At 39.6% G+C, this 16,376-nt stretch overlaps 1 protein-coding gene across 1 annotated transcript in view; it reads left to right on the forward strand.

Annotated features, from left to right (window-relative positions):
- LOC126183816 (intermembrane lipid transfer protein VPS13A-like) overlaps positions 1 to 16,376 on the forward strand; it is a 681,615-nt gene that overhangs the window by 612,617 nt on the left and 52,622 nt on the right. The window lies entirely within an intron of this gene.

Below are 16,376 nucleotides of genomic sequence, written 5' to 3' on the forward strand. Positions count from 1 at the left end.
GATAAGTACCGTTATGTATGTTACTTTTTACACTGTTAAGTCAAGGCTCATTACCAGTAACCTTCAAATCTAAGGATAATTAATTGATGTTCAAGTCTAAGGATAATTCACTGATGTTCTTTCACTTGTGGCTAGCTTAAGCTCCATATTATATTTCATCACATGTTACTTTTATATTCCCTGACTAATGGACATATTTCCTTCTTTGCTGAAAGAAGTGCTGTTGGTGATGCAAAGGTTCATGTAGCTGCTAGTTGGTTGAGCTCATGTGAAGTTTCGTGTTACTGTAGGAAGGCACCTTGACAGTGCATCATTTGGACAGTAAAATGTCTAAACTGCATATCCAACCAAATCAGCAGATTTCATTATTCTTTACTTCTGCTTGAGATAACTGCCAGATTAAGCCAGTGTGGGGCCCATATCAGATGCAGAAAAGAAGCCCTTGGTCCCAAAATGATATGTAAATTTTTCTTGGACCATTATCATCATACAAATATATAAAATGTAAATTGTTTTCACAGCATTGCAAAATATAAATGCTACCTTACTGCAGTCACATTTTTATACAAATTCACTTCATTAAATTTGTGTAAAATAATAAAGTTATGAGGCACTCAAGAATCAGAAATGAAATTTTGGAAAAGAAATACATTTAATACCAAGTGAAATGATTAAAAATAAAGACCACAATCAAGTTGATAAGGATTTTTAAAAAAATAACCCTTTTGTAAGTATTGAACACATAATGAGCCTTAGCCGTTAAGCTATGGAGTTATTGGGTAACCTCAAGCTATTTTTAATGGTTTAGTGTATCACTAGACATAATTTTTGCTACATTTTTATAAATGAGGGTTCACCAGGATGGATGGCTGCATGGTGCAAAGCCTGGCACCCACTTGTATACCACTGGATGCGTTGTTTCAAAAAGCCAATCTCACCCCTGGTATCTCAGTGGCAAATAAATCTGTAATTTATTCACAATTAAATGAATCTTAATGATAACATTTTATTTTCAGATCAACCACTGATGGTTCATACCTACATTGTTATGTATGTTGCACATAGAACCTAATTGATTTTTTTTTATTTGGTAGCATATATAAAAGAAAACAAATAAGCTTGCCTTATTCTTCAGTGCGTGTTGTTTTCCTGTCGGCCAATTTTGCAGTCACTAGTAAAACTGTATCTCACTTTCTTAACATCTCCTATTGTTGTTAAACAGTAGTATTGTAGCCTATTGGTCCACAGCAACTAGCAAACGAAACCATGACACTAAAGAAATAACGAGTCTCCTGTACATAAAATCAATGATTTAACTTGTACGTTATGAGACAATAAAATTCTGGTTCTGATTGTGAACCATGAAATTACATCACATTAAACAACAATAGTCCGCCAAGAAGAAAGCAACCTTCATGCTAGATGGCTCATATCAAAAGTAGTGTAAGAAAAGTAAATACACTGTAAAAGAAATGAATGACTGTAAGTGCAGACTTACAAAATAAATAAGGTATCCATTAATTACTTTCCAATTGGTAATCAATAGAAACATATTGTAATTGATCAGGCTATTACAACTACTTCAAAAAACATTAGGAAATTCCCCTAAAAGTTTTGGAGTGTTGGCAACTTACAACAAATAATGTATGGTGTGGCTGGCAATTACATTTAGAAATGAGCTGAAATTGTTGCTACTCATAGTAGATTTGCACATCACTGTGTTTCCAATGGACTCTGGGTGGAATACTATTGATATCTAACTTGATAGATCTTTATGTTAAAGATGTTGTGGATCTGGGGCCCATTTTAAATGCAATGACAATGGAACCATGCTCACACGAAGCCTGTAACACAATTAAGATACAGGCTGATGTATATTTAAGTAAGTGTGTAAATATCTTGAGGTGTGAGTCACTTTGAATACCTCCTCTAGGTCACATTGCACAAGACTGTCAATTGAGCATGGTATGAATAAAGTGACCTCTAACATGGTGACTGTGTGTTTGTGGGCATATCATCGTTAAACCTTATTTGTTCTTCATCCTCTAGAGAATTTTCTCTTAAATCACCCCACATATTACGGGATTTGATCTATGAGGGGAGTTAAATTAGTAATACAACACATTTTTCTCAGCCAATTTGGTTCAAAAAATGCAGAATTTGCTGTGGGACGTTGTGGAATATTTCTGCTTCAGCCCCTATAGTTTCATGAAGTCCCAACAGGTGGCGATGCTGTTCATAACTTTCAAAATGGTGTCTATTATGATGATGCATTCAAAACAGAGAGCTGTCATCGAGTTTCTTTTTGTGGGAAAACTGAGTATTGCAGATATTTATAGTCAGTTGCAGGATGTTTGTGGAGACGTATCAGAAAACTACAGCATGGTGAGATGTTGGGCGAGTTATGTGTCATCATCACAATAGGGTGGCACAAAGCTGTCAGATCTCCTGTGTGCCAGCTGGCTACATACAGCTGTAGCTCCTGCTATGTTGGAACATGTAAACACTCTCATTTGAGGTGACTGACAGATCACACTCTAATACCTCACTGTTCCACAGGACATCTCTGTTGGTCCTGCTTACAAAACTCCAGTTGAGTGTTCATCATCACCCAGCCTACAGCCCCAATCTCGCAACTCTCAACTGCCATCAGTTCAGCCCAATGAAGGATGCACTCTGTAGAAAGCAGTATGTGGATGATTGTGAGGTTACTGATCCAGCAAGATGTTAGCTCTGATGCTGACCAGTAGAGTGGTACCATGTGGGCATACAGGCCCTCCCGTAAGGTGGCGTAAGGCCATTGTATTGAGTGGAGATTATGTTGAAAAATAGGGTTTTGTAGCCAAACAAGTGGGGATATTATGGTGTATTGAAATCCTGAATAAAACCCACCTGCTTTAAGAAAAAAAAAGTGTTGTATTAATTATTGAACACCCCTTGTATAAAAGATAAGATGTAATTTTCATGCAGGAGTATGTGTAGTTCAGAAATGTTGTCTTTTTATGTGCTACATTGTTACAAACAAACCACACCATTTCAAAACATAATTTTTAGCGAAGATCATTAGGAGTATTAAATCAACATAACACTGAAAGAACTACATCTACACTACCACTGTGGCCCAAAGCAATGGGTGAATCCTATATACTCTACTGTGCATCTACTGGGTTCATACAGAAGTTCATAGTCTTTTTCCATAAGTTTAATAAACACAACAGATAACTACAATAGAGACTTGAGTCATCAATAATATATTCTCATTCACTATTTACAACAACCTGCCTACTCTAGGGCAATCTTTTCATTCCATCACTAGAAATCACATGATTTGGGGTGAAGAACACATTGAGCCATGTTTGGAGCATGTTTCCATCTGGCAAGGAAATTCCTTGATGCTTGTTTCAAAGAGAGTGGAAAACATGGAAATCTGAGGGCACAAGATCAGGTGAATAAGATGGGCACAGTATGACTTCCCAACCCAGCAGTGATGGTTACACGATGGGGAAGCAATTCACAGTACATCACACAACCGCTGTTCCACCAGATGCTCAAAATTCTTTTGTGGGTACACATGGGTCTTTTTATGGGAAGTGTTCCTTTTCTTATTTTAGCATAACCAATTCTCATCACCAGTAATGATACAGGATAGGAATGGTCAGTGTTGTTTACAATCCAATTGATGCACGTATGAACACCCACTCGTTTTTGTGATTTTGGCTTAGAGCATGCACTACCCACAAACCGAATTTTTGAATCTTTCCATTGCGTGAAAATGCCACATGTTGGTGGAATGATCAAAGTTTATCGCATTTGCCAGTTCCTGAACACAGTGATGTGTATCATTGTGGACTAATGAGTTTAAATGGTCTTCATCAAATCCCAAAGGTCTTCCTGAATGTGGATAGTCACTAATGTTGATACGATACTCCTCGAAATGAGAAAACCATTTTCTTGTCATGTTCTGTCCAATGGCGTTATCCCCATACATGATGAAAATGTTTCTGGCTGTCTCCACTGCTGTCATCCCTCTTTTGAACTCAAACAGAAGGATATGTCAAAAATGTTCTGAATTCTCCACTTGGCACTCCATTTTCTAGCAATCACAACTCCACTCACTATATCGAGATGACAATATGTAAACTCAAATAGCAACAGTGAACCAAAAAAAAAAAAAAAAAAAAAAAGAGAGAGAGAGAGAGAGAGAGAGACTCAGTATATAAACCCACAACAACCAGAATACCAACATGCACAACAAAAATGCCACAAACTTGTGCACCAACACAATATAATGTAATTACCTTTTATAAAAAAAAAGTGAGAAAAATAGTAATTGTTTGACATTACTTACCTGTAATGTAAAACAAGATGCTCTTGCATCAATTATATGTAATGACGATTCCACATTTGATGGGCATTCTGTATGAAATAAAGCATTGTCATTTCTCTTGTCACAATAAATATGATGAAATCTCAGACAAATGACAAACACTGGTATAATCTTATGCTGGCAGGCAAGCAACATATTGTTGAAAATGCATCTCATTTTTCCTTGTATGGTGAAAGGCCATTCTAGGACAGGTCAGTTGACCATGATAGAGATGGTGGGAATTATATATGATATGATGATAAGTTTGTGGTGCATGGGTACTTAAAATATTACTGTCCATGTCAGTGTCTTCCATCAGTCTTATCTGGCAAGTATCCCACACAGCAGAGCAATACTCTAGCATAAAATGAACAATCGTAGTGTAGGCAGTCTCTGTAGTAGACTTGTTGTATCTTCTAAGTGTTCTGCCAATAAAATGTAGTCCTTGGTTTGCATTCCCCACAACATTATCTGTGTGATCATTCCAGCTTAAGTTGTTATTGATTGTAATTCCTAGGTATTTTGTCAAATTTACAGCTTTTAGATTCATGTGATTTATCATGGAATCAAAATATAATGGATTTCTTTTTGTACTCATGTGGATGACCTCACACTTTTCCTTATTGAGAGACAATTATCACTTTTTGCACCATTCTGATATCATGTCTAAGTCATTTTGCAATTGGTTTTGATCTTCTAATGATTTTACTCAATGGCAAATGCAGAATCATCTGCAAACAATCTGAGAGAACTGCTCAGATTATCTCCTAAATCATTTATGTCGGTGTGGAAGAGCAGAGGGCTCCTTCCTTGGGGAGTGCTGGATGTAACTTCCATTTTGCTCAATGATGTTTTGTTGATTACTATGTGCTATAATCTTTCTGGGAGGAAATCATTGATCCAGTCACACAACTGAAGTGATACTCCCTAGGTACACAATTTGATTGAAATAAATTCAATATTCTCTGCAACACAGCTGTGGCACCATAATAATGCAGTAAATAAAAATAGAAACATTCATCTCATTTTATGCTTGTCATTGTTGTTGTGGTCTTCAGTCCTGAGACTGGTTTGATGCAGCTCTCCATGCTACTCTATCCTGTGCAAGCTTCTTCATCTCCCAGTACCTACTGCAACCTACATCCTTCTGAATCTGCTTAGTGTATTCATTTCTTGGTCTCCCTCTACGATTTTTACCCTCCATGCTGCCCTCCAATACTAAATTGGTGATCCCTTGATGCCTCAGAACATGTCCTACCAACCGATCCCTTCTTCTGGTCAAGTTGTGCCACAAACTTCTCTTCTCCCCAATCCTATTCAATACTTCCTCATTAGTTATGTGATCTACCCATCTAATCTTCAGCATTCTTCTGTCGCACCACATTTCGAAAGCTTCTATTCCCTTCTTGTCCAAACTATTTATCATCCATGTTTCACTTCCATACATGGCTACACTCCATACAAATACTTTCAGAAATGACTTCCTGACACTTAAATCTATACTCGATGTTAACAAATTTCTCTTCTTCAGAAACGCTTTCCTTGCCATTGCCAGTCTACATTTTATATCCTCTCTACTTCTACTGTTTCATACATCTCGCTCACCAGATGGTAGAGTTTTGACAGGACTGGCTCTCCCAAGGCTGTCAGTAGTCCCAATGGAATGTTGTCTACTCTGGGGGCCTTGTTCCAACTCAGGTCTTTCAGTGCTCTGTCAAACTCTTCACGCAGTATCATATCTCCCATTTAATCTTCATTACATCCTCTTCCATTTCCATAATATTGTCCTCAAGTACATCGCCCTTGTATAGACCCTCTATATACTCCTTCCACCTTTCTGCTTTCCCTTCTTTGCTTAGAACTGGTTTCCCATCTAAGCTCTTGATGTTCATACAAGTGGTTCTCTTATCTCCAAAGGTCTCTTTAATTTTCCTGTAGGCAGTATCTATCTTACCCCTCATGAGACAAGCCTCTACATCCTTACATTTGTCCTCTAGCCATCCCTGCTGAGCCATTTTGCACTTCCTGTCGATCTCATTTTTGAGATGTTTGTATTCCTTTTTGCCTGCTTCATTTACTGCATTTTTATATTTTCTCCTTTCATCAATTAAATTCAATATATCTTCAGTTACCCAAGGATTTCTACTAGCCCTTGACTTTTTACCTACTTGGTCCTCTGCTGCCTTCACTACTTTATCCGTCAAAGCTACCCATTCTTCTTCTACTGTATTTCTTTCCCCCATTCCTGTCAATTGTTCCCTTATGCTCTCCCTGAAACTCTGTACAACCTCTGGCCCTTTCAGTTTATCCAGGTCCCATCTCCTTAAATTCCCACCTTTTTGCAGTTTCTTCAGTTTTAATCTACAGGTCATAACCAATAGGTTGTGGTCAGAGTCCACATCTGCCTCTGGAAATGTCTTACAATTTAAAACTTGGTTCCTAAATCTCTGTCTTACCATTATATAATCTATCTGATACCTTTTAGTATCTCCAGGGTACTTCCATGTATACAACCTTCTTTCATGATTCTTAAACCAAGTGTTAGCTATGATTATGTTGTGCTCTGTGCAAAATTCTACCAGGCGGCTTCCTCTTTCATTTCTTAGCCCCAATCCATATTCACCTACTACGGTTCCTTCTCTCCCTTTTCCTACACTCTAATTCCAGTCACCCATGACTATTAAATTTTCGTCTCCCTTCACTATCTGAATAATTTCTTTTATTTCATCATACCTTTCTTCAATTTCTTCGTCATCTGCAGAGCTAGTTGGCATAAAACTTGTACTACTGTAGTTGGTGTGGGCTTCATATCTATCTTGGCCACAACAATGCGTTCGCTGTGCTGTCTGTAGTAGCTTACCTGCATTCCTATTTTCCTATTCATTATTAAACCTACTCCTGCATTACTCCTATTTGATTTTGTGTTTATAACCCTGTAGTCACCTGACCAGAAGTCTTGTTCCTCCTGCCACTGAACTTCACTAATTCCCACTATATCTAACTTTAACCTATCCATTTCCCTTTTTAAATTTTCTAACCTACCTGCCCGATTAAGGGACCTGACATTCCACGCTCCGATCCATAGAACGCCAGTTTTCTTTCTCCTGATAATGACATCTTCTTGAGTAGTCCCCGCCCGGAGATCCGAATGGGGGACTATTTTACCTCCAGAATATTTTACCCAACAGGACGCCATCATCATTTAATCATACAGTAAAGCTGCATGCCCTCAGGAAAAGTTACGGCTGTAGTTTCCCCTTGCTTTCAGCCGTTCGCAGTACCAGCACAGCAAGGCCGTTTTGGTTATTGTTACAAGGTCAGATCAGTCAATCATCCAGACTGTTGCCCCTGCAACTACTGAAAAGGCTGCTGCCCCTCTTCAGGAACCACACGTTTGTCTGGCCTCACAACAGATACCCCTCCGTTGTGGTTGTACCTACGGTACAGCTATCTGAAGTGCTGAGGCACACAAGCCTCCCCACCAACGGCAAGGTCCATGGTTCATGGGGGGGCATTTTATGCTATCAAAACAATAATAAATTAAATAACACAACTTCATAGACTTCACTGGTCTCATACAGATACATATGTGTATAGACTGAAGTGATGAGTGAAGGTTTGTACCAAGGCTGGGGATCGAACCCCAGGTCTCGTGCTTACTAGACAGTGGTGTTAGCCACTAAGGCATCTCAGCCCAGCGGTTCACACAAATGTACAGATTATTTCTTTCCTCTATCCAAATTCTCACTCCTGTCCAGTCTACTGTAAATTCCCCCTTACACATGAACAGAACTGCTCAGGGTCTCCATGTTCTGGGATAGTATCTCAGCATTGAATGTACATGGGGGATCCAGTGTGAAACTGAGGTACAGGTACTTATACAAATGAAATGACATAACTTCACATACTTTACTGGTCCCATAAAGATATAGTTTTATGTATATAGACTGAGGCAGTGAATGAAGATTCGTACCAAGGCCAGGAATCAAACCTGGGTCCCCTGGTTACTGGGCATATGCATTAGCCACTAAGCCACCTCGGCACAGCGGTTCACACAACAACACAGATTACCCTGTCATGCCTCCCTCCTCAATCCAAATTCTCACTGCCACCCCAGTCTACTGTAAATTCCCTCTTACACACAAACAGAATTAATGAGGCTCTCCATGTTTTGGAATAGCATCTCAGCATTGAAAAAAATGGGGGATCATGTCTAAAACATAGATATAAGTGTTTTAGTCAAATGAAAGAATATGACTCAATGATCTTTTCAAGTCTTAAACATCTGCAATGTATATATGCAGACTGAAGCAACAAATTTATTATGTTTGAGACTTGAAAAAGTCTCTGACACCATATAACTTCATTGAACATTCATTTCAGTTTTAGCACTATTCCAATAGCTATCAGTTGAAGAAAAGTTCTGCTTTTTGACGAACCTGGTAGTGACCACATGTCAATTTTGACTGTGTGTAACTGAATAATGAAATATGAAAATGTTCACTTCAAATATTTTAAATAGCTAAAGGTGGCAAACAACATTTTCCTGCAGAATCTTTATTGTGGCTCATAACTCATCCTTAAGCAATTTTCATGATATGCTTTTAAAGCATTCCTGCAAGTATAAATGACTCCATGGTTATCTTTGGTAACTGAGCTGGTAATAACAGTCTTTCTAAGAAATTTTCTGATATGCCCTATTAGAAATTATTTCTGTAATTACCTGAATGTACTGGGTGTCTATAGATGTGTAACCACTCTGTTAAAACAAAAACAGATTGATAAACAGAAATTTAAAGACATTAGTATGAGATAGAAGAGGAGCCAAACCTGTGAGATTATGTTACCAAAATGGTGCCCAAGGTAACCCCCTTGCCACTGCATATGGTTGGTATCTTACACCATGTATTATTCTGGCCCCAACAGTGGAATCTCACAGGCAGCCAGCTGGCCTTTCTAGCCTCACAACGCAAGGCCAGGGGAACCAGCTGGCTGCCTGTGAAGCACTCGTCCCCTCTTTAGAAGATTCATTTCACTGAATCTTAGGTTTTTGCCAAATCTGTGAATTACTTAGATGTTACATTGTATATTTTTACATTTTTCTTCCTACTACAATTTACATTTTTCACACTTACTGTCATTCCACTAGTCCAGTCCAGCTCACAATGTACAGTGGCTGGTGTATTCATTGTATAGGGTGATTATAATTAAAGATAAACTTCCAAACCACTGTAGAAATAACACCATTGGTCAGAATGATGTCAAATTGCAATTGAATATTATCGATGGGGAGGGGGGGACATGTATGGCAGGAGAAGAAAACTAAATAGTTACAAAATTTAACAACAGATGACGCTGTAAGTGTGGTGTCACTGCCAGACACCACACTTGCTAGGTGGTAGCCTTTGAATCGGCTGAGGTCCACTAGTATACGCCGGACCCACGTGTCGCCACTGTCAGTGATTGCAGACCGAGCGCCGCCACACGGCAGGTCTAGAGACACTTCCTAGCACTCGCCCCAGTTGTACAGCCGACTTTGCTAGAGATGATTCTCTGACAAATTACGCTCTCATTTGCCGAGACGATAGTTAGCATAGCCTTCAGCTACGTCATTTGCTACAACCTAGCAAGGTGCCATTATCTTTTGCTATTTATCTTATGATGCATGTACCGTCAAGACCGATGTTCACTAATTATGAATTAACGTTAAGTATTCCAGCAACAACATACATTATTGGCTATATTAATTACATTGTCCTGTTCCAGACCTCACGCCAGCCTGCGTGAGCTTAACGCGTGCTTTTCGGCTACCAATCATAGTGGCTTGGCTGTCTTGCCAAGTCACAAGAGTAAGCATCATAATTTAATAGTGGTTGAGTATAGATGACAAATGAAACATACAACAGTGCCTAAGGCATACGTATGATGTTAAACAAACTGTACTACTTAGTGTGCATGGATGTGCAGGTCATATCACATTGGATGGGAAAAATCGGTTTTCAATTGTCCTGGGATCAAAAACCTCATAAAAAGCATCACTCACATCAGTTTTTAATTGTCCTGAGGCCAAAACCCGCACAGAAAGTGTCAATCACATCGGTTTTTAATTGTTCTGAGGCCAAAAACGACATAAAAAGCATCAATCAAAATGAAATTGGATTATTAATATCCATGTGACTGTTGCAAAACATGTTCAATATGCTGTCCACCATTTTCTGCAACAAGTTGAAATCGAGAAATAGCATGTTCCACAACTGAGGAAAGTGTTTCCAGGGTCATGTTCAGAGTGTTACACATGTGTGCCTTCAATGCAGCTAAGTTTGCATTCGGAATACTGAACACAACATCATTCAGATAGCTGCACAGCCAGAAGTCACATGGACCAGGTGATGGGGACGGCCAGACTGTAATGGCGACTGATAATTCTAGCATTTTCGAAATGGCACTTCAGCAGCTGCTTAACTGGATTCACAATGTGCAGCGGTATGCCATCTTGCATAAAAATTATTCCATCCACACATCCATGGTGTTGGAGAGATGGAATGACATGCTTGCGCAAGAGACATTCTGAGCGCTTACCACTGATGGTACAGGTAACAGGACCAGAAGCACCTGTCTCTTCAAAAAAATATAGTTCTATGGTAAATGATGCTGTAAACCTACACCACACAATGACCTTTTCAGGATGAAGTGGTACTGGTTGATTTGTGTATGGATTTTCTGTTACCCATTGACATTTCCTGTCAGATGGAAGTGGGCTTCATCTGTCCACAAAATCTTCCACAGCCAATCATTGTCCACTTCCATGTGAGCAAGAAATTCTAAGGCAAAGGTCTCTCTTGCTGGCAAGTCAACAGGAAACAACTTGTGGACATGGGTAATTTTGAATGGATAGCAAAGAAGCATGTTTCATAATATTTTACTCACCGTGCTCACTGGTATGTCCAGTGTTTGGGCAGTTCTCCATGCAATACAAATTTGTGCACCACCACTCATCTCCTCCTATATTGCTGTGGCGACTGCTTTCACTGACATTGAATCAATTCGTTTTCTCCCTTTACCAGGTTGCACACCAAAAGAACCCATCTTTTCGAATTTCCGAATCATTTTGTCCAGATCCACAGCAATTATCAGACCAATGCCTTTTTTCAAACCCTTCAGTGTCTGAAACTTCTGCAGAGCGACATCTGCACAGTCATCATTCTTGTGATACAGCTTTACAAGCAGAGTGTGATCCTGCATTGAGACTGGCAAACATCGCAGATGCCAAAGGAGGAAAACCCATGTACCCGGCATGTCTATACCATCTTCAATGGGTCATGCACATGACAGTTGTTTTCACTTACATATTCTGACACATACATCCCGACCACCATGATTTTGTGGTGGTATCTACTGCGGTACTGTTAAATATGTTGAAACATTTGTTCATTGCTAATGCATCCTTTCTATGGTGCTATAAGATTGTCCAGAGAACTGTGTAGAGTGGTATTCAAGATATCAGTTAAGTAGGTCAAATTCTTAGTTAGTAATATGCCAAAGTTTATCAGGCAAGTACGATAGCAAATGTGTTTGGTTCAGAACTGTGGTGCTGGCTGCAGCTGCCAAAAGTTGGCTCCAAAATGTCCAACTTCCTATCTGTTGCCTCATAGCTCTAAGTTGGGGGTTGTTTGGGGAAGGAGACCAGACAGCGAGGTCATCGGTCTCATCAGTTTAGGGAAGGAAGTCAGCCATGCCCTTTGAGAGGAACCATCCCAGCATTTGCCTGGAGCAATTTAGGGAAATCACGGAAAACCTAAATCAGCATAGCCGGACACGGGATTGAACCGTCGTCCTCCCGAATGCGAGTCCAGTGTCTAACCACTGCGCCACCTCACTTGGTCATAGCTCTAAGTGCTCTGTACCATTAAATTGCCTTTTCTCATGGCAATTAATGATAAAACCACTGGATTATATGCTGAGCATACACAGTGTGGACCTGCCCCCCGTAAATTAAGTTGTAGTGCAAGGACGTCCTGTGGGCACCCTACTGCCCTGAGAAACAACTCTGTTCACATGTTTATGTTTCAGTCTGCACCATCCTGAATGGATCACCACACAAAAACAGTTCAGCTGTCCCAATCTCTACAATGATGCACTACATGTCAACTGTGCATTACTTCCAATCCCAATGTTCCATGTCAAAAAAAGCAGTTACAGTCCTTCATAAACATACAACATGAAGATACTTTGCCCACACATTATAACCTCTAAATTAACAATGTACCTATTAGACAGCACTTGACTGTCCATCTGTAACCATACAGTGGCATTACCACCCTTATACTCCAAGAGATTTGATATTCCCTACCAAAATATGCATAAATATAAATAAATCATCATTTGTACAACATCTACTTAACATATTCTCATTAGCATGGTACATGACATGAAATACACCCAAAATAAATTTAATAAACCCAAAAAATCTCAATAGACTATCAATTCTGTGGCCTTAACACATAAACAATGTGTGCATAGTTTTTGGAACTGGTACCACTGGTGGTAGTGAAAGTGGTGCACACCAAAAAGGACAGACATATGATCATTGTCTGCATCAGAAGCTCAACATTTACTAGTGAGGTCATTTCAAATACTTGATGCAGGGTGATGAATGACTTCGTTTTCCTCTTTTGGGAGTATGAGGTTGTCAACATCAACCCACAGTCCCATTCAGCACTCTGATAACTTCCTGACTTATGAGAGCCTTCTTATTGTTAGCAGTCTTGAACACAACTGGTTCACCTTTCATGAGCAATGAGCCTTGTGGTAGAATCACAGTAACAACAGTTTTCCCCAGATGAAACAATGTTCCACCAAGTTCCAATACACATTGTCCAAGATCGATTTTAGCATGATGCTTATATTGGAAATCCAACCTTAAGGTCAGGCAGTAATCATCAGCCACACAACACAAAATTTCCACACATTCACAGAAATTTTTTGCTCCCACATGGAAACTTAATATTGCTGAACCAAGTGAATGCACAGCATTACACCCTACTCCACGTAACTTATACCATGGTGGATTTAACTGGCTCTTTCCTGTGAGGTCCAAAATAGCCACAGATATGTGCACACCTGCGACCAATAAAAACCTCTATTCCCCTCCATCTGCTTAGCTAATTAAGAAAAATTATGCCTCTCAATATTTTTCAGTTGTGCTAAAATTCACTGGGAATGCCTCTAAGCAGGCCTGGGACCACCATAACTGTTTGAAGTTTGGGTGCTTCCACTCTGTTCCTTCTTATCCTGCCTACAATCTCATTCCTGATTCCGTGTTTTGCCGCATTTTCTACACTATGGCTGTTGGCAATCTTGGTGTCTATGGCCCAAAGGTCCACAACAGGAATATCTTATGCTAGGGGTAAAAGTGCTTCTGTCCCTAACTTGGGTTACCATGTCTATCTCTTCTAAAACTGTTGCCATCCCTATGGCTCCAGCTAAATTCTTCAGAAATTCTGCAGATACTTTTCTCAATACATCAGGTGGTAATCCCCACAACAATGTGTCTAGCACCTTTGGCTCTGCTTTGTGCAGGAGGACCCTGTACATCTCATCTTTGTTGATTAACTCATAGGTATTAATATTGAGTTTCCTTATTCTGTTCACAAAACTTTTGATGGATTTGCCCTGTCTTTGCATCACACCATTTAACAGCATTTTCTCAGCACTTCAAATGATTTGGCATTTGTTAAGTCTTCATGGCACATTTTGTATGTTTTTGTATCTGCTACCAAACATAGTTCTGCCATATGTAACAGTTGTCCCTCTGCCCACCAACACAACTTCACAACTGTCATCAAATTTCCACAAACTCTAATAGATCCTCTTCTGCCTTACCCAAAAAAGGAGTGACTATGCTAACAGTATTTCCATGTAGGATTGGTACTGACAAACTGAGCAATGATCTGTTCTCTTTCAAAGTGTCTAATTGCCCATGGAAGTCCAAATATTATATGGGCTCATTTGATTCACTTGATCCAGCAATGACTGAACCTGTTCTGGAATGATAACTACCTATTCCTCTAATATATTCATTGTAAAGCTTATGACTAGGATATAATACACTGAGGTGATAAAAATCATGGAATATCTCCTAATATCATGTCAGACCTCCTTTTGCCTGGTATAGTGCAGCAACTCGATGTAGTGTGGACTCCACAAGTCACTGCAAGTACCCTTCAGAAATGATGAGTCATGATGTCTCTATAGCCATCCATATTATCGAAAGTGTTGCCAGTGCAAGATTTTGTGCATAAACTGACCTCTTGATTATGTCCCATTATGGGCAATCTGAGTGACCAAATCATTCACTCAAATTGTCTTGGATATTCTTCAAACCGATTGTTCACAACTGTGACCTGATGACATGGTGCAATGTCATCAATAAAAATTCCATCATTGTTTGGAAAGTCCATGAATGGCTGCAAATGGTCTTCATGTAGCCGAAAATAAAAATTTCCAGTCATTGATTAGTGCAGTTTTTAACAGACCTCTTCCTAAGAGTTCCACAGTCTATAAGTTGTCCTACACCTCTGTCCACATGGTGACTTCAGGCACTACAGGAGATTCAAATTTATAGTCTGAGGTCGTTAATGAATAACAAGTATGAACAGTTTGGTACTTAACTCATATCGATGGCTGCGTTGTTGTCTTTGTGAAGTCTAGAGGTGATTCCACTGTGATGTTCCCGCTGTTTTCTTTGTGTTTGGATGAGACTAACTGGTTTGTAGGGCGACGTGGTATTTTGATTTTTAGAGAGCAAATGTTACATTAGTTTTGTACATCACTATTTAATTCATTTATTCACATTTAACACTTCTACAATAATATGAAATAAGACATTGTTTTACACCACATCTGTATCACCATCTCCTCCAACCTACGCTCCCGATCCAAAAGCCGCCAACCACCTGTTCCCAAGATCCACCACCTTCCCGCATGACCAAAGATAACCATCTCTTAGTTGTTAAACTCGCAGTCAAAGGCTATATTTACATAAAACATTACACGTAAAGAAATTGCTAACATACATGATTTTATGTTCTGTTATAAGTTGTAACAGAGGACCCAGTCAATTCCATGTGAACACAGCCAACCATTATACAGCCTTCACCAGCTTGCACAGTGCCTTGTTGATAACTTGGATCCATGAATTTGTGGGGTCTGTACCACACTCGAACCCTAACATCAGCTGTTACCAACTGAAATGGGACTCATCTGACCAAGCCACCTAGGGTCCTACCAATATGGTCAGTAGCCAAGGGAGGGCACTACAGGTGATGTCGTGCTGTTAGCAATGTCACTTGGATCGGTCATCTGCTGCCAAAACCTACTAACCCCAAATTTCACCACCCTGTCATAACGAATGCATTAATCGTACCTCCCACATTGATTTCTGTGTTTATTTCATACAGTTCTGCTTGTCTGTTAGCACTGACAACTATATACAAGCGGCATTGTTGTTTGTCATTAACTGAAGGTCTTCAACCACTGCATTCTCTGTGGTGGGCAGTAATGCCTGAAATTTAGTATTCTCGGCACACTCTTGACACTCTGAATCCTGGAATACTGAAGTCCCTAATGATTTCCAAAATGGAATGCCCCATGTGTCTAGCTCCGATTACCATTTTGCATTTGTAGTCTGTTAATTCCCGCCATGCAGCCATAATCACATTGGATATGTTTTCATGTGAACCACCTGAGTACAAATTACAACTGCTCTTTCATACCTTGTGTACATGATACCACCACCAGCCATATATGTGCATATCAGTATCTCATGGCTTTTTGTCACCTCAGTGTATAACAGGACAAACATACGGAAACATTTAAATTAATACTACTCTGAAACTTTTCCAACATGACTTAATCTTTACATCTAATCACCAACCACACACACACACACACACACACACACACACACACACACACACACTTACTCATTGCATTCCCTGACATAATGCCC

The sequence above is a fragment of the Schistocerca cancellata genome, chromosome 4 (assembly GCF_023864275.1).
Source record: "Schistocerca cancellata isolate TAMUIC-IGC-003103 chromosome 4, iqSchCanc2.1, whole genome shotgun sequence".
NCBI lineage: Eukaryota > Metazoa > Arthropoda > Insecta > Orthoptera > Acrididae > Schistocerca > Schistocerca cancellata.